This window comes from Bufo gargarizans, chromosome 1 (genome assembly GCF_014858855.1).
Source record: "Bufo gargarizans isolate SCDJY-AF-19 chromosome 1, ASM1485885v1, whole genome shotgun sequence".
Taxonomy (NCBI): domain Eukaryota; kingdom Metazoa; phylum Chordata; class Amphibia; order Anura; family Bufonidae; genus Bufo; species Bufo gargarizans.
Window position 1 is genome coordinate 623,565,623 of NC_058080.1, and position 23,503 is coordinate 623,589,125.

The window sequence follows — 23,503 nt, forward strand, 5'->3', positions numbered from 1 at the left end:
CCAAAATATGGCATATTTAGTTTATTGGAGACAGGATTCATTAAAAGTTCAAACATTTTTGGGAATTTCTAACATTTTAAACTTCTCACCTCTATGGGGCAATAGTAACATTGTAGAATTTTAATTAATCACGGATTTTAGTGTTGAATCTATTTAATCACGGATTTTAAATATTGGGTAAATCACTGCATTATTTATGGTTCACAATTAGTTAAAAATGGGATAATAAGAACATTAAAAGAATTATGCACCGGAATTAGCACAGACTCCATGAGTCAATATCGGTACTTTCAATTAAAACACGCTTTTGATGCTACACAAAATAGGGATTATTTTGCCACAAGAGATCACGAATTTACAGATTTTTGTAATAAACATATGACAACAAAGGTGACCATCTCTCAGGTGTACAGGATAATAAGGAAGGGACTGGGGAGAACACTAAAGTTTACTAGCGAAGAAAAATGGGTAAAGGACACAGGATTAAACACAATTGAATGGGATAATATATATATAGAAATATAAAAAATATCAACGATATCCAGTAACTTCAGGATTATTTATTTTCACATTATACATAGGATATATTTGACTCCCAAATTATTAAGTAAGATCTATAAAGAACGTGAACCAAAATGCTGGAGGTGTAGCCAAGAGCCCGCTGATTAGATCCATATGATCTGGTCATGTCCGAGTATACAACTGTATTGGTGACGGGGTTTATAGTTCTCTAAGCGCAGAGTCTCTACTATCCCTCCCATATAAGCCAGAAATGGCTGTCCTGGGATGCTCTATTCCATCAATTAGGGAAAAGGAAAAAAAAAGGATCTGGACAAGAGGTCTAATGGTGGCAAAAGGCATTATCGCAATAGAATGGGGAGCAAAAACAGCACCCAGTATTCGGGAATGGAAAAATCTTCTGGTAATGACCGAGAGATATGAGGAGTACGCTGCAGGCTCTGTATGATTCTTTCCGCCGATGGGTGAGTGGCCGGGTGGGTTGGGGGGAAAGGACTGGGATGACCAATGGCTATGACCACCGAGACAACCACTTTGGGAGGGGGGGAACTGGGGGGCGATAAGTTTGGACCGACAGTGGGAGAACGAGTTTAATGGAATACGGAAGAAAATAGGAAGATTTGTCAATGTTTTGATATGATTATTGATTATGTATTTGATTCCTATTTCTTTCTGTATGATGTTATTTATAAGGCATTTTCTCTGTCATGTTGGCAGCATTTGTATTGATTCATTTAGACTCTGCACTGTCAGGTTCTTTTCTTTTGTACTCTTGTGTTACTAAATTAAATAAATAAACTTAAATAAAAAATAAAAAATTGTTATTATCCATGTTCCTTTCTTTGGTCGCTGGATTAATTTTTCCATCATACTATATACTGCTCATTTCCATGGTTACAACCACCTGCAGTCCAGCAGCGGAGGCCGTGCTTGCACACTGTAGGTAAAAGCACTATACTATGTGCACTCCCTCGGTCCCAGCCAACAGAGAGACCGACACTTTTTCATATAGTGTGCAGTGTATAATGTGATGTGGGAAAAATAAATCAAGCCAGCAAAGGAAGCAATATGGATAATAACATAATAATTACATTAGTAAGTCGCTTGCATTAACTTTCTCTACATATTAAATGCCACTTGCTGAAGTGAGAATACCCCTTTAAAGAAAAACAGAGGAGACATTTAAAAATGTAAATTATTTGGCCAATTTTTATTTTAATCAATTTTTTCCTGCAACACAGCAAGGGTTAACAGCAAAATAAATCTCAGAATTTATTAACCTGATTCTAAAGTTTACGGAAGCATCCCATATATGGTCGTAAACTGCTGCATGAGCATATGGCAGGACTAGGAAAAGAAGGAACATCATATGGTTTTTGGAGGGCAGATTTTGCTGGAATGGTTTTTGGGCACACGTGTCGCAAATGAAGAGACCATGAGGTACCTCCACAGTGGAAACCATCCAAAAGTGACCCCATTTTGGAAACTTCACCACTTTTTGAGGGTTAGGGCTCATTCACATGAACGTATTTTGTGTTCTGTATACGGCCAGTTTTCTGCGTTCTGCATACGGTCCGTATACGGAACCATTCATTTAAATGGGCCCGCAAAAGATGCAGACAGCACTATGTTTCCTGTCTGCATCCGTTGCTTCGTTCCTTGGCCCCGCACAAATTATAAGTCCTGTCCTATTCTTGTCCATTTTGCGGACAAAAATAGGCATTTCTATAATAGTATACTATTATACTAAATACTAATTTCTGCAAAAGACCACATGAGGAGTGCTCGTCTATACAATATATCACAGATTCAAAACTTGCTGATTGGGTGAATCAGATAGATTTTGAGCACCCGATACATGGTTACAATCAGGTGAGCCACCCAAAACAAGCTGTAATACTTAATAGCATTTCTATAATAGGCCTCCTGATCGGTTCCGCAAATTGCGGAAGGCACACGGGAGCCATCCGTGTTTTGCGGATCTGCAATTTGTAGATCGCAAAACATGGCACGGTCGTGTGAACAAGCCCTTATAGTGAGTGTTTTGACCCTGTAGACGTTTCATAGAATATACAAACATTTTTTCGACTAAAATGTCAAATTGGGAAAAATGGGCTGGGCACACCTAGGATATTGGATCAATCACTTTATTAGTATAGTAAAAATAGCGTTTTTGGACGATATAAAAAAGGGATATAAAGAAGACAATATATTAAAGCTTGTAATACCACCTTAAATAAATGACATAATGTTAGACATATAATTAATAATGCGTGATGAGTTGTATAACAAATATCTGAATAGTAGCAAAGGTTAATACAATAACGAAGTTCATAAAATGCAATAAAAATTCAATAAAACATTTCTTTGGTTGGAATAAAAGCAGTGTTGCTGTGTCCACTTGCAATAGATAATATAATGCCTTGGGTGATACACAGTTTATAATGAACCCAATTATTCTTTGAGAGAGGGGTATTAATACGTTTCTATAATGAGAAGTTCCTCCTCACCAAAGTATTTCAAATGTTGATGTTAAAGTCCTTAGATCGGACCTTTCTGAACAGTCAGTAAAAATAATTAGTTCACTGTAAGGGGTCTGTAAGCAATCTGTACTTGTTCTGTGATGCGGCTAATATGAATAGTCTTCCTGGCCTGGCGGCGTCCCGCTTGCGGTCAGTGTAACAACTATAATAATGTTGCCGACTTTTAGTTTTGAAACAGTCTTACCGGTATAGTTGCTCTCCGGTCTTGTTATGTTCGGCGGTTTCTTCAGTCCAAAGGAAGCTTGCCCAGGTCCCCTCCTACAGTCCGGAGGGTGGCGTGTCCACAGTGTTCAGCGTTTACTCCACGTGGGATCGCTTGTTAGGACGAGCACGCCAACTATCTTTTACCTTTCGGGCTTTCACTTCTTACTTGGTCTCCGCGGTATTCGTTAATGAATATATTGATGTGGTGCACTCACATATGTTCGGGGGTCCGACCAGACGCGTTTCGGGGTTAGAGTATCCCCTTCTTCAGTGGTAACCGGACCTCCCCGAACCTAGTCTCTTTTATAGCTAAAAAAGGGATTGGCAACAAGACCTGACATGGATTTCATTCCGGAAGTCAATTTTTTATATATATATATATATATCTTGTATATCTGACTTTGTCCTTTATAATTGAGTTGGCCATCTAGGCACTCCGTTACATTAGTTCTTTCCCATATAGATTGCGTTCGGTCTATGTTTGTACTATCGCTACGAAAAACGCAGTTTTTAACTTTATGGCACTACTGTGGTTTATGTTGCGTTATGTTAGTGGACATAATCCTGAAGTTTTGCAGTTTATTCATTGGATATATAAATTATACTGTTATAAAGTATATACAATATTGAAAACCTATAGATTAAAATTACTCTTATTCAGAAATAGTTTCATGATTTTAAAAATAAAATAAAATGAAATAGAATAAGATACAATAAAACGGAACTGCATACAGTGTTGGTAGTAATGGACGTATTGGGGCACAATTAACCAGGGAGAGATTAAAACGTCGGAAAGATCACCATTAACTGGTTATAACTGTAAATGTCTCACTGGGATGTTATATTCATACCATATTGTCCCCAACAGAAAATTATTTTTTTATTATTCTTATTCGCAGGAGGAACAATCGTCCGATTGTTCCTCCTGCGAATAAGAATAATAAAAAAATAATTTTCTGTTGGGGACAATATGGTATGAATATAACATCCCAGTGAGACATTTACAGTTATAACCAGTTAATGGTGATCTTTCCGACGTTTTAATCTCTCCCTGGTTAATTGTGCCCCAATACGTCCATTACTACCAACACTGTATGCAGTTCCGTTTTATTGTATCTTATTCTATTTCATTTTATTTTATTTTTAAAATCATGAAACTATTTCTGAATAAGAGTAATTTTAATCTATAGGTTTTCAATATTGTATATACTTTATAACAGTATAATTTATATATCCAATGAATAAACTGCAAAACTTCAGGATTATGTCCACTAACATAACGCAACATAAACCACAGTAGTGCCATAAAGTTAAAAACTGCGTTTTTCGTAGCGATAGTACAAACACAGACCGAACGCAATCTATATGGGAAAGAACTAATGTAACGGAGTGCCTAGATGGCCAACTCAATTATAAAGGACAAAGTCAGATATACAAGATATATATATATATATATAAAAAATTGACTTCCGGAATGAAATCCATGTCAGGTCTTGTTGCCAATCCCTTTTTTAGCTATAAAAGAGACTAGGTTCGGGGAGGTCCGGTTACCACTGAAGAAGGGGATACTCTAACCCCGAAACGCGTCTGGTCGGACCCCCGAACATATGTGAGTGCACCACATCAATATATTCATTAACGAATACCGCGGAGACCAAGTAAGAAGTGAAAGCCCGAAAGGTAAAAGATAGTTGGCGTGCTCGTCCTAACAAGCGATCCCACGTGGAGTAAACGCTGAACACTGTGGACACGCCACCCTCCGGACTGTAGGAGGGGACCTGGGCAAGCTTCCTTTGGACTGAAGAAACCGCCGAACATAACAAGACCGGAGAGCAACTATACCGGTAAGACTGTTTCAAAACTAAAAGTCGGCAACATTATTATAGTTGTTACACTGACCGCAAGCGGGACGCCGCCAGGCCAGGAAGACTATTCATATTAGCCGCATCACAGAACAAGTACAGATTGCTTACAGACCCCTTACAGTGAACTAATTATTTTTACTGACTGTTCAGAAAGGTCCGATCTAAGGACTTTAACATCAACATTTGAAATACTTTGGTGAGGAGGAACTTCTCATTATAGAAACGTATTAATACCCCTCTCTCAAAGAATAATTGGGTTCATTATAAACTGTGTATCACCCAAGGCATTATATTATCTATTGCAAGTGGACACAGCAACACTGCTTTTATTCCAACCAAAGAAATGTTTTATTGAATTTTTATTGCATTTTATGAACTTCGTTATTGTATTAACCTTTGCTACTATTCAGATATTTGTTATACAACTCATCACGCATTATTAATTATATGTCTAACATTATGTCATTTATTTAAGGTGGTATTACAAGCTTTAATATATTGTCTTCTTTATATCCCTTTTTTATATCGTCCAAAAACGCTATTTTTACTATACTAATAAAGTGATTGATCCAATATCCTAGGTGTGCCCAGCCCATTTTTCCCAACCTTGTTTGTCCGTTGTAACAGTGTGGTGACACTGTGTGACTGTGAGCACCCTTTTTTGGAGGACCAACACACCTGTGCATCCTATTCATTACTTTTAAAATGTCAAATTAGCACCAAATTTTTCATTTTCACAAAGGGTAACAGGAGAAAAAGCACTCTACAATTTCTTACCCATTATTTCTTGACTACGCCAACACCCCATATGTGGTCGTAACCTGCTGTATGGACAGATTGCAGGGCTCAGAGGGGAAGGAATTGGAGGGTAGATTTTGCTAGAATGGTTTCTGGACACCATGTCACATTTGAAGAGCCCTTGAAATATCCTCAACTCCTTTCCGCAAAATCACGTATATGTACGTGGTGGAATGTGATGCCTTACCGCATTCCCTCGTGAATGTATGTGATTGGATCGGGCGGGTGCAGGAGCTGCACCCGCTCGATCCGCAGCACGGGCCCGGCTGTTACTGTAAGCCGGGCCCCTGCTGCATCCGCCGGGATCTCTGTATGCGGTGATGCCGGCGGATTAACCCGCGGTCAGTGCTGACTGCGGCTCGTGCAGGGTTTACAGAGGGAGGGGGCTCCATCTGCGCTGGCAGGGGGCTGATGGTTGCCATGGCAGCCCCGATGCCTTACACAGCCTCATGTTTTATTTTTAAAGCAGACCACCCTAAAGAGTTCTTATAGCCACATCACGTTTCTGCAGAATTTGCCACAGACATCTTAGATTCCTCACTTTTCCATCATCCTCTTTCCCCTGGTGCCCCAACATTGTTTTCCTGCTGCAGCACCCAATACTGTGTCCACTGTGCTCTCGAATACCCCCAAAATACTATACTGCAGAAACAACAGCATCATGCAGATATCCCCCCCCCCCCACAAAGTCCCACCAATATTAATAATTGTATCCCAGTGTGCCATTAATGTTAGTGTCACAGTCTCTCCTGTGACAGGGGTCAGAAAATCTAAAAGACTGGCTGCACATAATGTGATCTGACAGCCTCTCTTGTTTGACTCTTCTGTGTTGTTGTTGGGTATGACCACACCTCTGGTCATTCCTACTCCTCTATTTAGTCTGGCCTCACCTATCATGCTATGCGGTTGATAGCTCTTTTTTGGTTGTGAAGAGCTGGTGTCTGGTTCTCCTCTGAGTTCCTGCTCGTCTGCATACCTTGGAGTTAAGTGTCTTTTCCCTATTTCTTGTTTGTGGTTTTCCCCTACCTTTTGGTGTTAGGCCTGAGAGAGTCTCCTGTTCCTTTAGCTGGTAAGGAACAGGTCATCTCTTATCCTTACACTATTTCCAGAGACCTTTAGAGTGAGATAGGATCCTAGGTTCCAACATATGAGCATTCCTACCATCAAGTCTGTTCATACTTATAGTAGTCAGGGCTCAGGTTAGGGATTCACTAGGTGGTGACCTTTCCCCCATTCACTAATTTCCAGGCCTAGTTCCTAATCCCTTCCATCTTGTGGGAGTTATTTACCCACACCGCGCCGTGACATTATCAACCGCCAAAACCCGCCATTTTTGTTTGTGTCAGTTAGGCTATGGATCCAATCGCTGAACTGGCTGGACAATTGCAGGGTCTGTCTATAGAGGTAGCTGACCTCCGCATGCAGATCCAGAGATCACAAGCTGCTGGTGCTGGTAGTAGTTACAAGACCTGTCCTGAACCTAAGGTTGTACTTCCGGACAGATTTTCGGGGGAAGCGATAATTTCATTCAGTTCAGAGAATTGCGTAAATTGTACTTTAAGTTACGTACGCTCTCGCTTCAGGCTCTGATTGCACAGCGTGATGGACATCGACTGCATGTGCCAACTCTGATCTTTCAGCAGGAGACTGGGTGGGAGACAATGTGAAAGAACTGGAGGCACTGTCAGCAACCCAATCTACTATCGCCTGTACTTGTTCTGGCCTCACCATTGGTAGAGCCGCATTAAGGCCTGACCAAATACCGCTGCAGGTTCTGTCGCTTACTCGCACCTGAGGAAGGGGTTTCACTTGTGCGTGTAGCTGGCACAGATCGACCATGTCCTCTCCCTGCAACAGGAGCTCCACCAGCAGCACAACCTGGGCCACGTCCCTAATTTGATGATCTCCTCACATTTCTCAAGTTTAGGATCTTGCCCTAAATGGGTGTTTAATTAATAGCAGAATAGAACGACAGTATATAAAGGTTTTATCTCATACGTACAGATGCAGACTAGGCCGCAATTAAAGTTTTTTGCCCAAAATGGGTGTTTGTTTAATAACTGAATAGAACCACAGTATCTAAAGAGTGTATCTCACACGTACAGATGCAGACTAGGCCGCAATTAAAGTTTTTCCCCCAAAACGGGTGTTTGTTTAATAACTGAATATGACAGCAGTATATAACCCTCGAATTTCACATGTGCTGATGCCGCAAGGGCTGAAAAATTGTGTATTTTGCCAAAAAAGTGTTTTTAAAAACCCAGAAAATTATGGCTGTATTTCTAGCTTAAATTGCACACTGAATCGGGGGCGGAGCCTAATCGCTGAACAAGACGGAGGCTTAAGAAGGAGCTCTCTCCTCTGTAGCCGGTGCTTCTTTGCTTCTGCACACTTCTAAAAGAGCCAAGATGGGCAAAGTTTGTAGAGATAGGTCTAGGGAGGCTCCTGATACTCCCAGATCAAAGAGAAACCAGGGGGACATGGAGAAATTTGTCACCAAAAGAATAACTGCGTCCCCTGCTCGTGTATCCTAGATGGCGCCCTGATGGGGAGGATGACGGCGAAGTTGAACACACGGAGACTCCTGCTGCAGCTACATTACAAGGAGAAGCTGACACACTTACCAAAGCCTTCTTCAAGGAGCCGCTGGCTCAAGCCCTGGCCCCGCTGATACAAGAGGTACGAGATCTCCGACATGATATGCACGCCCTGGGATCCCGTGTGGAGCACCTGGAAAGTAGTGGTGCACAGTGCAGCCATGATGAATATCGCAGACGCGCAGATAACCCCCCTAAACAACGCTTTCCTTGAGGATCAAGAGAACAGAAGTAGGAGGAAAAATGGAAGATTGAAGGGCTTAGCGGAATCAGTACCTCCGAAAGGCTTTGAGGCGGCTGCTAGGTCATTGTTTGTAGACCTGCTGGGAGAAAAGAATGCAGCAGATATTGTTATTGAGCGAATTCACCGATCCTTGCGCCCTGTTACCAAGGGTGAAGACCCCCCCAGAGATGTAATCTGTGGCCTTTTGAGTTACAGGGACACAGCGGCTATCCTGCAAGCTTCCCGTAAAAAAAAAAGACCTCTTGCATGGGGACTCAGCAGTGGCGCTGTACCAGGATCTGGCCACCTCCACCTTGTCCTAAAACCACTCATGGATTATTTAAGAAGCCAAAAGCTACTATATAAATGGCTCTTTTTCTTCAGAATTACATTCGCCAAAGATGACTGTCGATGTACAGTAAGCACACGCCCCAGGACCTGCGTGCTGCCTGTAAATTTTTAAATATCCCGCCGATTGCTTTTGATTCCTGGTTACCGGTGGACATTTCAGTAGCAGGACTGCCACAATTGCCCCCCTGGGATTCGTGGACAGTAGTATCCCAGAAAAAATCCTTCCCCAACAAGAAGGCTCCTGGAGGAAGAGATTGCACCTGAGTAAGACGTAATTGTTAAAGTGCCTTGTATCGTGTTTTCTCAGGGTGCTTTCCCATCTTGGTAAACTCTGCGAAGTTGTCATACTAACTCTCATTAAAACTGTGGTGCCCTTTTAGCAGACCACGGACCTCTTATGCTTGCATGTATTAAGGGTCGTGATAAATATGCAGGACATAGTATCGCTCTGGTCGCAAGCCCGCAAGTTGACAGAGTGTAATAAACACCGTTTTCCAATTGTTGTGCATTCTTATTCTTGTTTTCAGTTCTGGCCTCCTGGCCCAGCTAGTATTGCAATCAACAGAAGCATGGGTGAGAAGGTTTTGGGGTTAGGATGTTTATTAAAATCTGCCTTTTCCCCCATACTCCCTGGCATTGGCTCTTTGCCATTGCAATTTTACTGTACTACTTAAGTTTCGAGGTTACTATCTTGATCCATATGCTCAGATCATATGTTCATTGGGTGCCCAACCCACTTGAGTCGCATGTATTTAACTTACCTGTTTTTCTTCATGTACTCAGTTTTTCTGTTCTTTGTGTACTCAGCTCACCCGAACTATTTGTAACCAGCTTACCTGCTCATCCGTATGTTTTCAGAGCCTACCTGGATGTCGTATATTCAGTTCTTTCGATCGGTATGTACTCAGCCTGGTAATTACTGCTTCAGTCTTTTTACCTTGTATGCTATATCAGAGGCATGTCCCGCCTCTTTTCCCAATACACCCATGACAGAACTAAAGGTTACTACTTTCAATGTTAGCGGTTTCAATAAGCCCCAGAAAAGGTCAAATATTTTTACACTCATAAAAAGATTGGAAGTGACATATGTTTTCTCCAAGAGACACACCTTAAGACTGGAAAGATTCCACTTATATCCAAATTACAGTATTCACAATGGTTCCACAGCACATATGTATCTGCCTCTAGAGGCGTGAGTATTGCAATTAGTAAAAAGGTACCGTTTGTACCAATAATGGTGCAGGCAGACCCAGAAGGCAGATTCTTGTTTGTGAAAGGTAAAATCATCCATCTCTTAGTTTCGCTAGCGGGTCTATATGCCCCGAATACTAGACAACACAGCTGGCTTAGGACAACTCTTACACAATTTCACAATTTTGCTGAAGGGGTGAGGGTGGTAGGTGGTTACATTAATGTGTACTTAAATCCTCGCTTGGATACGTCGTTGGGTAGCTCTACTAAATCCCTAAAAAACCTTAGGTGGCATTCAAAAAGTATTCAAAGATTTGCAACTGACGGACGCCTGGAGGTTCTTAAATGCCCTGGATAAGGATTTCACTTTTTATTCGCAAGTGCATATGCATATGTGTGCAAAGGCTTATCAATACACAAAATTTAAGCAATATATGCATGGTGATAAGAGAAACAAACTTATGACTTATCAGATTAAACAGAGGAAAGATGCCCAATTTGTCTCCTCCATTAGGTCTCAAGGAGGAAATTATGTTTCTTCTACTTCTGACATAGCGGAGGAGTTCTGCTCCTTCTACAAAACCTTGTATAATTGCTGGCAGTCACTTCCTTAGCATCTCTCCTAACTCACTTGAAATCTAAGGAAGATATCGCATCCCTTTGTTCCAGACTGGTAGGAGATAAAAACTACTTTGCTAGACAGGAGTTACAAAGTGTCTGTCAAAAACTGGTCGCCAAGTATACAGTAGTCCCGACACTCACTTGGTTTGAACAGCTTACTTCCCATGAGGTATTACCGAGACATAGCATATCACTTCTATATCAATGGTTACTTTTCAAGAGGGGTAATGTAACTCCGGCTTTTATAAGAGAGTGGGAAGTGGACCTAGATAGATCTTTCACACCACAAGACATATCCCAGATCTTCTTGAGGTCTCACGGCTTCTCTAGATGTATCAAAATGCAGGAACATTCCTTTAAAACTATGACTCGCTGGTATAATGACCCGGTCAAACTCTTCAAAATGGGTTTTATGAACAACGATTTATGCTGGAGATGCAATTTATTGAAGGGCACTTTAGGCCATATTATGTGGTTCTGTCCGCTTATCCGCCCTTTTTGGGATCAAATTAAACGTCAAATAAATGTGATATGTAAAACCTTGATTGAGCTTTCCCCTCAATCGGTACTACTATGGCTACCGTCAAAGATGTGGCAGCCGTCAATGGCCGACTTGCCGACCCTCCTAATTCAGGCAGCTAGGTTATTAATTCCCATGAACTGGCTCCAGACTTCTCCTCCCTCTATTGAGCACTGGTATGATAAAGTTGACCAGATTTTCCTGATGGAGGAATTGGCAAGTTGGGCCACCAGATCGCATGCTAGATTTTTACAGTTGTGGAATGCATATAAAGAGTTCCAAAAGGAGCGCTTGGGGAAAGATGTTAATCCTTAAAGCGATATCATCACAGAGCTTTTACCTCTAGTCATTGGGTCAGCTATACAGCTGTTTGCCACTTTCAGGCCTTTCATTCTCTTACTCTATTATGGTTTGGACCTATTGAATATCTACCCATAAATCTATTCAGAAGCTTGGTCACTTGGGTTAGAGTACACATGTTTTTGTAGTTTTTATAGTTCTCTAACTTTATTTAATGTAAGTTTACGGACTGGTCGCTAACCAATTCTAACAGATATGTAATCATATGCTTCATGGAGATTTTGTCCCATCCATGGCTCATTTCTTTTCCCTACTCAATCCTTTCCCTGTCCACCCTTCCCCCCATTCTTTCCTTTCCCCCCTCACAAGGGTCTGAGATCTTATATTTTAGTAATCTAGCGACTATGTCATATTACAATAGGTAATAAACATGTAAACTGACTTGTAGATCAATTTGTTAGATTCTGCTTCACATGCCTTTATGTAACTATGCTTAAACATATATGTATTTGCTATACTTATACAATAAAAAGAGATTTATAAAAAAAAATATTGCACACTGAATAATCCAGATGTTGGATAATGCCACAAATTGGTGTTTTTTCAAAGCCTGAAAAAATTTTAATTTTTAAAACTTGTTTTTAACAATCACAGATGCAGCAAGGGCTGCAATATTAACCACCTCCCGACCGCTGTACGCGTATATGCGTCCGGGAGGTGGTTGCTTTATTCCTCCTGGACGCATATACGCGTCTTCTCGCGAGACGCGAGATTTCCTGTGAACAGGAACGGAAGGTAAGCGAGTGGATCTCCAGCCTGCCAGCGGCGATCGCTCGCTGGCAGGCTGGAGATCCGAATTTTTTAACCCCTAACAGGTATATTAGACGCTGTTTTCATAACAGCGTCTAATATACCTCCTACCTGGTCCTCTGGTGGTCCCTTTTGTTAGGATCGACCACCAGAGGACTCAGGTAGGTCAGTACAGTCGCACCAAACACCACACTACACTACACTACACCCCCCCCCCCGTCACTTATTAACCCCTTATAAACCCCTGATCACCCATGATCACCCCATATAAACTCCCTGATCACCCCCCTGTCATTGATCACCGCCCTGTCATTGATCACCCCCCTGTCAGGCTCCGTTCAGACGTCCGTATGATTTTTACGGATCCACGGATACATGGATCGGATCCGCAAAAAGCATACGGACGTCTGAATGGAGCCTTACAGGGGGGTGATCAATGACAGGCGGGTGATCACCCATATACACTCCCTGATCACCCCCTGTCATTGATCACCCCCCTGTCATTGATCACCCCCCTGTAAGGCTCCATTCAGACGTCCGCATGATTTTTACGGATCCGATCCATGTATCCATGGATCCGTAAAAATCATGCGGACGTCTGAATGGAGCCTTACAGGGGGGGTGATCAGTGACAGGGGGGGTGATCACCCTGATCACCCCCTGTCATTGATAACCCCCCTGTAAGGCTCCATTCAGACGTCCGCATGCGTTTTGTGGATCCGATCCATGTATCCATGGATCCGTAAAAATCATGCGGATGTCTGAATGGAGCCTTACAGGGGGGGTGATCAGTGACAGGGGGGTGATCACCCTGATCATCCCCTGTCATTGATAACCCCCCTGTAAGGCTCCATTCAGACGTCCGCATGCGTTTTGTGGATCCGATCCATGTATCCATGGATCCGTAAAAAATCATGCGGATGTCTAAATGGAGCCTTACAGGGGGGGTGATCAGTGACAGGGGGGTGATCACCCTGACCACCCTGATCACCCCCTGTCATTGATAACCCCCCTGTAAGGCTCCATTCAGACGTCCGCATGCGTTTTGTGGATCCGATCCATGTATCCATGGATCCGTAAAAAATCATGCGGATGTCTGAATGGAGCCTTACAGGGGGGGTGATCAGTGACAGGGGGGTGATCACCCTGATCATCCCCTGTCATTGATAACCCCCCTGTAAGGCTCCATTCAGACGTCCGCATGCGTTTTGTGGATCCGATCCATGTATCCATGGATCCGTAAAAAATCATGCGGATGTCTGAATAGAGCCTTACAGGGGGGTGATCAATGACAGGGGGGTGATCAGGGAGTCTATATGGGTGATCACCCCCCTGTCATTGATCACCCCCCCCCCCCCCTGGTAAGGCTCCATTCAGACATTTTTTTTGGCACAAGTTAGCGGAAATTTTTTGTTTGTTTTTGTTTTTGTTTTTTCTTACAAAGTCTCATATTCTACTAACTTGTGTCAAAAAATAAAATCTCACATGGACGCACCATACCCCTCACGGAATCCAAATGCGTAAACATTTTTAGACATTTATATTCCAGACTTCTTCTCACGCTTTAGGGCCCCTAAAAAGCCAGGGCAGTATAAATACCCCACATGTGACCCCATTTCGGAAAGAAGACACCCCAAGGTATTCCGTGAGGGGCATATTGAGTCCATGAAAGATTGAAATTTTTGTCCTAAGTTAGCGGAAAGTGAGACTTTGTGAGAAAAAAACAAAAGAAAATCAATATCCGCTAACTTATGCAAAAAAAAAAAATTCTAGGAACTCGCCATGCCCCTCATTGAATACCTTGGGGTGTCTTCTTTCCAAAGTGGGGTCACATGTGGGGTATTTATACTGCCCTGGCTTTTTAGGGGCCCGAAAGTGTGAGAAGAAGTCTGGGATCCAAATGTCTAAAAATGCCCTCCTAAAAGGAATTTGGGCCCCTTTGCGCATCTAGGCTGCAAAAAAGTGTCACACATGTGGTATCGCCGTACTCAGGAGAAGTTGGGGAATGTGTTTTGGGGTGTCAATTTACATATACCCATGCTGGGTGAGAAAAATATCTTGGTCAAATGCCAACTTTGTATAAAAAAATGGGAAAAGTTGTCTTTTGCCAAGATATTTCTCTCACCCAGCATGGGTATATGTAAAATGACCCCCCAAAACACATTGCCCAACTTCTCCTGAGTACGGCGATACCACATGTGTGACACTTTTTTGCAGCCAAGGTGGGCAAAGGGGCACCTTTCGGATTTCGCAGGCCATTTTTTACACATTTTGATTGCAAGGTACTTCTTACACATTTGGGCCCCTAAATTGCCAGGGCAGTATAACTACGCCACAAGTGACCCCATTTTGGAAAGAAGACACCCCAAGGTATTCCGTGGGGGGCACGGCGAGTTCCTAGAATTTTTTATTTTTTGTCACAATTTAGCGGAAAATGATGATTTTTCTTTTTTTTTCTTTTTTCCTTACAAAGTCTCATATTCCACTAACTTGCGACAAAAAATAAAAATTCGAGGAACTCGCCATGCCCCTCACGGAATACCTTGGGGTGTCTTCTTTCCAAAATGAGGTCACTTGTGGGGTAGTTATACTGCCCTGGCAATTTAGGGGCCCAAATGTGTGAGAAGAACTTTGCAATCAAAATGTGTAAAAAATGCCCTGCAAAATCCGAAAGGTGCACTTTGGAATATGTGCCCCTTTGCCCACCTTGGCAGCAAAAAAGTGTCACACATCTGGTATCGCCGTACTCAGGAGAAGTTGGGCAATGTGTTTTGGGGTGTCATTTTACATATACCCATGCTGGGTGAGAAAAATATCTTGGTCAAATGCCAACTTTGTATAAAAAAATGGGAAAAGTTGTCTTTTGCCAAGATATTTCTCTCACCCAGCATGGGTATATGTAAAATGACACCCCAAATCACATTCCCCAACTTCTCCTGAGTACGGCGATACCAGATGTGTGACACTTTTTTGATGCCAAGGTGGGCAAAGGGGCACATATTCCAAAGTGCACCTTTCGGATTTCACCGGTCATTTTTTACAGATTTTGATTGCAAGGTACTTCTCACACATTTGGGCCCCTAAATTGCCAGGGCAGTATAACTACACCACAAGTGACCCCATTTTGGAAAGAAGACACTCCAAGGTATTCCGTGAGGGGCATGGCGAGTTCCTAGAATTTTTTATTTTTTGTCGCAAGTTAGTGGAATATGAGACTTTGTAAGGAAAAAAGAGAAAAAAAAAATTATCATTTTCCGCTAACTTGTGACAAAAAATAAAAAATTCTAGGAACTCGCCATGCCCCTCACGGAATACCTTGGGGTGTCTTCTTTCCAAAATGGGGTCACTTGTGGCGTATTTATACTGCCCTGGCAATTTAGGGGCCCAAATGTGTGAGAAGTACCTTGCAATCAAAATGTGTAAAGAATGGCCTGCAAAATCTGAAAGGTGCACTTTGGAATATGTGCCCCTTTGCCCACCTTGGCTGCAAAAAAGTGTGACACATCTGGTATCGCCGTACTCAGGAGAAGTTGGGGAATGTGTTTTAAGGTGTCATTTTACATATACCCATGCTGGATGAGAGAAATATCTTGGCAAAAGACAACTTTTCCCATTTTTTTATACAAAGTTGGCATTTGACCAAGATATTTTTCTCACCCAGCATGGGTATATGTAAAATGACACCCCAAAACACATTCCCCAACTTCTCCTGAGTACGGCGATACCAGATGTGTCACACTTTTTTGCTGCCAAGGTGGGCAAAGGGGCGCATATTCCAAAGTGCACCTTTTGGATTTCACCGGTCATTTTTTACACATTTTGATTGCAAAGTTCTTCTCACACATTTGGGCCCCTAAATTGCCAGGGCAGTATAACTACCCCACAAGTGACCCCATTTTGGAAAGAAGACACCCCAAGGTATTCTGTGAGGGGCATGGCGAGTTCCTAGAATTTTTTATTTTTTGTCGCAAGTTAGTGGAATATGAGAAAAATTTATATATGGATGTCGTTTTTTTTGCAAAATTTTACAGCTGAAAGTGAAAAATGTCATTTTTTTGCAAAAAAATCGTTACATTTTGATTAATAACAAAAAAAGTAAAAATGTCAGCAGCAATGAAATACCACCAAATGAAAGCTCTATTAGTGAGAAGAAAAGAAGGTAAAATTCATTTGTATGGTAAGTTGCATGACCGAGCGATAAACGGTGAAAGTAGTGTAGTGCCGAAGTGTAAAAAGTGCTCTGGTCATGAAGGGGGTTTCACCTAGCGGGGCTGAAGTGGTTAAGTATTTTGAAAAAAAAGGGTTTTTTTTTATAACAGAATATGAAAGCTATATAAAACGATTGAATTTCACACGTGCAGATGCAGCTAGGGTATTTTGCACAAAAAGGGTGTTTTTAAAAACCCAGAAATTGATGGCTATATTTCTAGCTTAAATTGCACACTGACTAATCCAGATGTTGGATATTGCCCAAAAAGTGTGTGTTTTTTTGTAACAGAATATGAAAACTGTATATAACGCTTGAATTTCACACGTGCAGATCTGTAAAATAGTGTATTTTGCAAAAAAAGGGTGTTTGTAAAAACCAAGAAAATGATGGCTGTATTTCTAGCTTAAATTGCACACTGACTAATCCTGCAAATGCACCAGATGCTGTATATTGCCAAAAAAGGGTGTTTTATTAAAACCAGATTATTAGTGTAGTATTTCAAGCTTGGATTTGAATGTCACAAAAGCTCAGATGCAGTGCTGGTGCACTGAGCTTGCATAAAATGGCCGCCACCGCCCACCTAACTAACAGACGGATAAAAGATTTATTTTTTTCTGTCACTGGGCTCGAGGCAGGGTAAAAAGATTGTGCACTGCACCCACACAACTAAATGTATGTAGGTCGCTGAGTTAGATTCGAGTTCTGATCACAGATTCTGTCCTATAGTGGTGTTAAAGATATTTCTTTACCTTGCGAAATGTCTCCACTAGGTTTTCATTTATCCGTGAGTACAAAGGAAAAAATTTGGAACCGTGAATATATAGATTTATTGTCTCTCTTACCCTCTGCTAAGGATAAAAAAGAGGAAGACGATAAAAAGAAAGGAAGCTCTCAGAAGAGAATTTTTACCTGGATTCAGGCTTTTTGTATTTTTGCCGCGGTTCTAGGTGAGAAACACCCGTCTCTATGCAGTGGTCTGTTTCATCGCTTGGAATTTGTTTTGGAGGCGTATAGGAGTTTTGGAGGTTCCGCTTGGTTTATTTATGATGAATCTTTCCTGCAAAAACTGGCAGTTTACCTTGACCTGCGATGGGGTTTCAAAGACGTTGGATTATGGCTTAATCTTATGCTGCATCAGCGCTCGCATAATTTTCGCCTCCCATCTCCTAGAAAAGGCTTCTGTTTCGCCTATAATGAATCCTCTTGCAAGTGGCATGGGAATTGCAAATACAGGCATGAATGCTCTTTCTGCGCAGGCGCTCATCTCGCTATTAAATGCTTCAGAAAAAACGGTAGCAATAAAGACGGCAATAAATCAGGTGACTCCACTGAATCTGGAAAGATTAATTCAGTGTATAAAATTATTTCCAGACAGGGAGAAGGCCCTTCTTCTATCTGAAGGCTTTTCTGCTGGTTTTTATGTACCGGAATTTAAGGGTCCTGGTTGTACTATAGTTAAAAATGCGGTTTCAGTTAATATGAAAAAAGCTCTTATTTTGGAAAAAATGAATAATGAAATTGCAGGGCATAGAATAGCAGGCCCCTTCTCCCCCCCCCCCCCCCCCCAACCTTTAGCAACTTTAGATTTCCCCTCTCGGTTTTGTTCCCAAAAAAGAGCCAGGTAGCTTCCGCTTGAAGCACAATTTATCTTATCCTGATAATGCTTCCCTCAATGATTCAATTAATAGGCGTTCAGCTTCTGTTCACTATGCGTCGTTCGTCAAGCTTTGTTTTTTTTTTAAGGAAAGCAGGACCAAAAGCGTTGCTCTCTCTCAATACTTTAAGGGTTTTTCCACTTTCCTGCAATGGATGCTGGAGACGCATTATAAGGGAGGTTTCACCCTGCATTATTTGGATGACTTTTTATTCATTGGCAATGCCCAGTCGGATGATTGTGCTAATTTATTAAAAACTTTTAGGCATAGTTCTTCCTATTTTAATGTACCTTTAGCCGAGGAAAAAAACGTTCTCCCTACTACTTTTATAAAATTTTTGGGCATTGAAATAGATTTGGTCAATATGCTGTTTAAGATTCCTGAGGAAAAAATTAAGTCTTCAAAAAAAGTTTTAAACTTCTTGTTATATTGTAAAAAGACTACTCTGAAGATATTGCAGTCTGCACTGGGATCTTTGAATTTTATCTCTAGAGTTATTCCTACCGGTAGGGTGTTCTCCAAGCGTCTTTATGCATCCATTGCAGGAAAAAAGAAAGCGCATGATCATATTAGGCTTACTGCGGCTTTGAAAGATGATATACGTATCTGGCTTCATTTCTTGGTGAATTTCAATGGATGTTCTGTTTGGCAAGAGGAGTTTGTTGATTCGGATTCCTTGATGTTATTCACTGATGTGGCAGCTTCAGTGGGATACGGTGCGTTTTTTAACAAGCAGTGGTCTGCAGAAGCCTGGCCTAGCACTTGGAGGGACAAACCGTTTATGAAAAATATAAAAAAGAAAAAAAATGTTCCGGGTGTTAGTTTCATTGAATATCTGGAAAGATTATTTCAAAAATAAACGTTTCCTCTTATTGTCCGATAATAAGGGTGTAGTTTTTTCTATTAATTGTTTGTCTGCAAAATCCATTGAAGTAACAACTGCTTTAAGATTTATAGTTTTGTTATGTTTGGAATACAATATTTTGCTTAAGGCTAAATATGTGGAAGGTAAACAAAATGTAATTGCCGACTCTTTATCTCGGCAGGAATTCCATATATTCAGGAAGCTAATCACGGATGCAGATTTGGAGGGGATCCCGTGTCCACCGCAATTGTGGGACCTATTTCTTTCCTAATATTTGGCTTATTAAAAAACGTGCTCGCAAGTAATACTTGGGCCGTGTATCTGGCAGCTTGGAGATGTTGGGCGACTTTTTGTGGAGTCAACAATTACGAGACATGTGATTCTAATCCTTCATCTTGTATCCATTTCGTTTTAGATTAAATCTGGTAAGCCTGGAAGATACGTCCAAAAAATTTTGGCAGGTGTTTCTTATTTTCTAAAAATTCTCAATTTACCACCATTTTCTAATAACTTTTGTGTAAAACAGTTCATTAAGGGAGCTGACGAGTTGGCCCCAGTTAAAGATAGAACTATACCTTTATGTCCTGTTTACCTTAAAAAATGTGTAAACTACTTACCTTGTGTGTGTTCTACTTCTTACAAGTCTTCTCTTTTTAGGACTGTATTTATAGTGGCCTTTTTTGGTGCACTTCGTATTTCTGAATTTGCAGCTGGCCTTTTTTGGTGCACTTCGTATTTCTGAATTTGCAGCTGTAAAAAGAAACTCAGAAGTCCCTTTATATTTATCTGATGTTAAATTTTACAAGGTCTGTATTTTTATAAAGAAATCCAAAACCGATCAAACAGGTCGAGAAACTTGGGTGTCTTTAAATAGAATTCAAGATGTGGTTATTTGCCCAGTTTTGGCTTTGAAAAAAAACTTTTCGGGCTGGTTGCATTGGGCCATTATTCATGCATGTCGACAACTCCCCTCTAACTAGATACCAATTTAATTACATGTTAGACAAATGCAAGTCTCAATTCAATTTGAGTGACGCAAAGGTATTGTCTCATTCTTTTCGCATAAGTGCGGTGACCTATGCGAACAACCTTGGTCTCCAAGCTAGCATAATAAAGAAATTGGGCAGATGAAATTCTGACTGATTCAAAATTTATGTAAGGCCAGAATTATTTAAAAAAAAAATGATTCTATGTTTCAGATGTCAAGAACGTTTGGATTTTGGGGTCTGAATTGGTTTCCGAAGCCTGTTACCGTTCAAGGTGGAGGTTTAAATCTGATAACCTCGGTTTCGGTAAGAACTTACATATATTCTGGAAAGGTATTCTTGACATAAGACTTCGTGATGTGGTTAATTTGTGTTCCCAAATTAAAAAAATTTGGCCTCCCCCAGTTTTATTAATTTTACATATAGGTGGCAGTGACTTGAGTATCGTTAAGACCCATCTCTTGATAGAAGATTAAACCTGTAGTTTGAGAGCTCTTCAAATGATTTTGCCTTCAACTTTTTGGGCATTTTCCGACATAATTTCAAAATGGGAATGGCAGTCTATTCATATGCGTTTCCTGGAAAAAATAAAAAAGAGAATTAACAAACACCTTCAAAAAGTCATGCTATGTTTTAATGGTTTTACTTGTAGACATTCCGAATTAGAGGGTTTTCTCCCTGGGCTCTATAACTCAGATAAGAGCTCTTTGTCAGAAATAGGTTTAGACATCGTTAATGTGGGATTGCAAAATTTAATTGATTTGGCTACAGGGGTTTAGCCATTTAGCTGTTGCTGATGGCGATGGGGTAATAGTCGCTCCTTGAGCGGATTGGTTTGGGTCTTAGACAAGGTCTTGTTTTTATAATTAGTTCTGATGTTTTAAATAATTTTGATTATCTGAGAGGTAACGTAAAAACACAGTGCCCATTATACATCCAAAACAATGTTACATTTAAAAAAAATAAAGATAACTTAATTTAATTTCATTTGGCTGTGTCTCAGTCTCTTTTGTGTGTACTGTGATTAGTGGTGGAATAAGACACCATGAGATAACCTTTTGCGAATACAAAAGGGGGGACATGGTGTCATGGAACACCCCCTTTGGTATGTGCAAGGGTATATTTGGATCTGAAAGGGTTAAGACTATTTACTTACATGAAGTGTGTGTTGGGCTGAACTTGTCCTCGTGGGCACGTGGAGGCTTTGATTGGCTTGCTGGTAACGGTCAGCACGAGTTACCTGTAAGAGAAGAAGATTTCAGTTACTTGCTGCGCATACCGATTTTGTCAGCAAAGAATCCCCCTCCCCACCCTCCCCTTTGTTTTATCATCACTGTGCTGCCTTTGCAATGTATATTACATGCTTGGCACTCAGTAGTGTCTGTTTCTTTAAGACCCTCCATTTTCTTGAAGCCTAGAGGCGGGTCTTCTCTGTACTGTCTAGGGCTTGCTGGGACATATCCTGTTCAGTCCAGCTCTGGCTACTGTAGTGACCAGATCCACAGGACATCTTAAAGCTATTACAGATTGCAAACCTGACGAACACCAAAGCCTGTGAGTAAAGGGGTTTTGCTAGTTCAGCTTGTGTAGAGGGATGTTAGACATTGCAGATAGATAATGTGTGTTTCAGTGTAGTAAGCAAGCACATGTTAGTTAGGCCCTATCTTTTGTATTAGCTATGTATAATGTATGTTGCTTGAATTAGCCATGCTTATATTTTTCTTTTTATGTTTGTTCCACAGTTTTACCACATATCATCTCATATCATATTAAATTAACACTATTGTACACATTCCTGTTCATTATATCTCAGTAAAGATTGCATCAGTTCAGCAAACCAGCGCATCTTTCATTGGGATTCGGTTTATACTTGATGTTAAGCTGTGTACCTAAAGCAACACGCAGCCGAGACATTACAGTCACGGTGTTCATAGGGGGTAATATTCGCTCCTTGAGCAGACTAGTTTGGGTCTTAGACAAGGTCTTGTTTTTATAATTAATTCTGATGTTTTAAATAATATTGATTGTCTAAGGCTACTTTCACACTAGCGTTCGGGCGGATCCGTTCTGAACGGATCCGCCCATAATAATGCAGACGGAGGCTCCGTTCAGAACGGATCCGTCTGCATTATATTAGCTAAAAAAAGCTAAGTGTGAAAATAGCCTGGGACGGATCCGTCCAGACTTTCAATGTAAAGTCAATGGGGGACGGATCCGCTTGAAGATTGAGCCACATTGTGGCATCTTCAAACGGATCCGTCCCCATTGACTTACATTGTAAGTCTGGACGGATCCGCACGCCTCCGCACGGCCAGGCGGACACCCGAACGCTGCAAGCAGCGTTCAGCTGTCCGCCTGTCCGTGCGGAGGCGAGCGGAGCGGAGGCTGAACGCCGCCAGACTGATGCAGTCTGAGCGGATCCGCCTCCATTCAGACTGCATCAGGGCTGGACGGCTGCGTTCGGGTCCGCTCGTGAGCTCCTTCAAACGGAGCTCACGAACGGAAACCCGAACGCTAGTGTGAAAGCAGCCTAAGAGAGGCAACGTAAAAACACTGTGGCCATTATACATCCAAAACAATCTTAACTAAAAAAATAAAAATAAAGATAACAATTTAATTTCATTCGGCTGTGTCTCAGTCTCTTTTGTGTGTACTGTGATTAGTGGTGGAATATGACACCATGTGTTAATTACTTTACACAGTCTAGTGTCATATGCAAAAATTAATGCAAGATCATTAATAAATGTATTGAAGAGAATAGGGCCCAATACTGACCCTTTTGGTACCCCACTAGTGACAGGCACCCAATCTGAGTGTGTACCGTTAATAACCACCTTCTGTTTTCAGTTACTTACCCACTGAGTCAGTTACTTACCTACATATAGACATTTTCTCCCAGTCCAAGCATTCTGATTTTATATACTAAACTGTTATGTGGCACAGTATGAAATGCTTTGGAGAAATCAAGCTATATGACATCCATTGACTCGCCGTGGTCAAGTGTAGAACTTTCCTCCTCATAGAAACTGATAAAATTTGTTTGATATGACCGCTGATACGGCATTATTCATTTATTTTTTAATTGAGGTACTCCAAGATGGCATCTCTTAAGGGTCTGCCTATGACATTATTTAACCGCCTCCCAACCGCCTAACGCAGGGATGCGTCCTGAGGGCGATCGGGTTGTTCCTCGTTGACGCATCGGCACGTCATCTCGTGAGACGCGAGATGACGCGCAAAGCCGG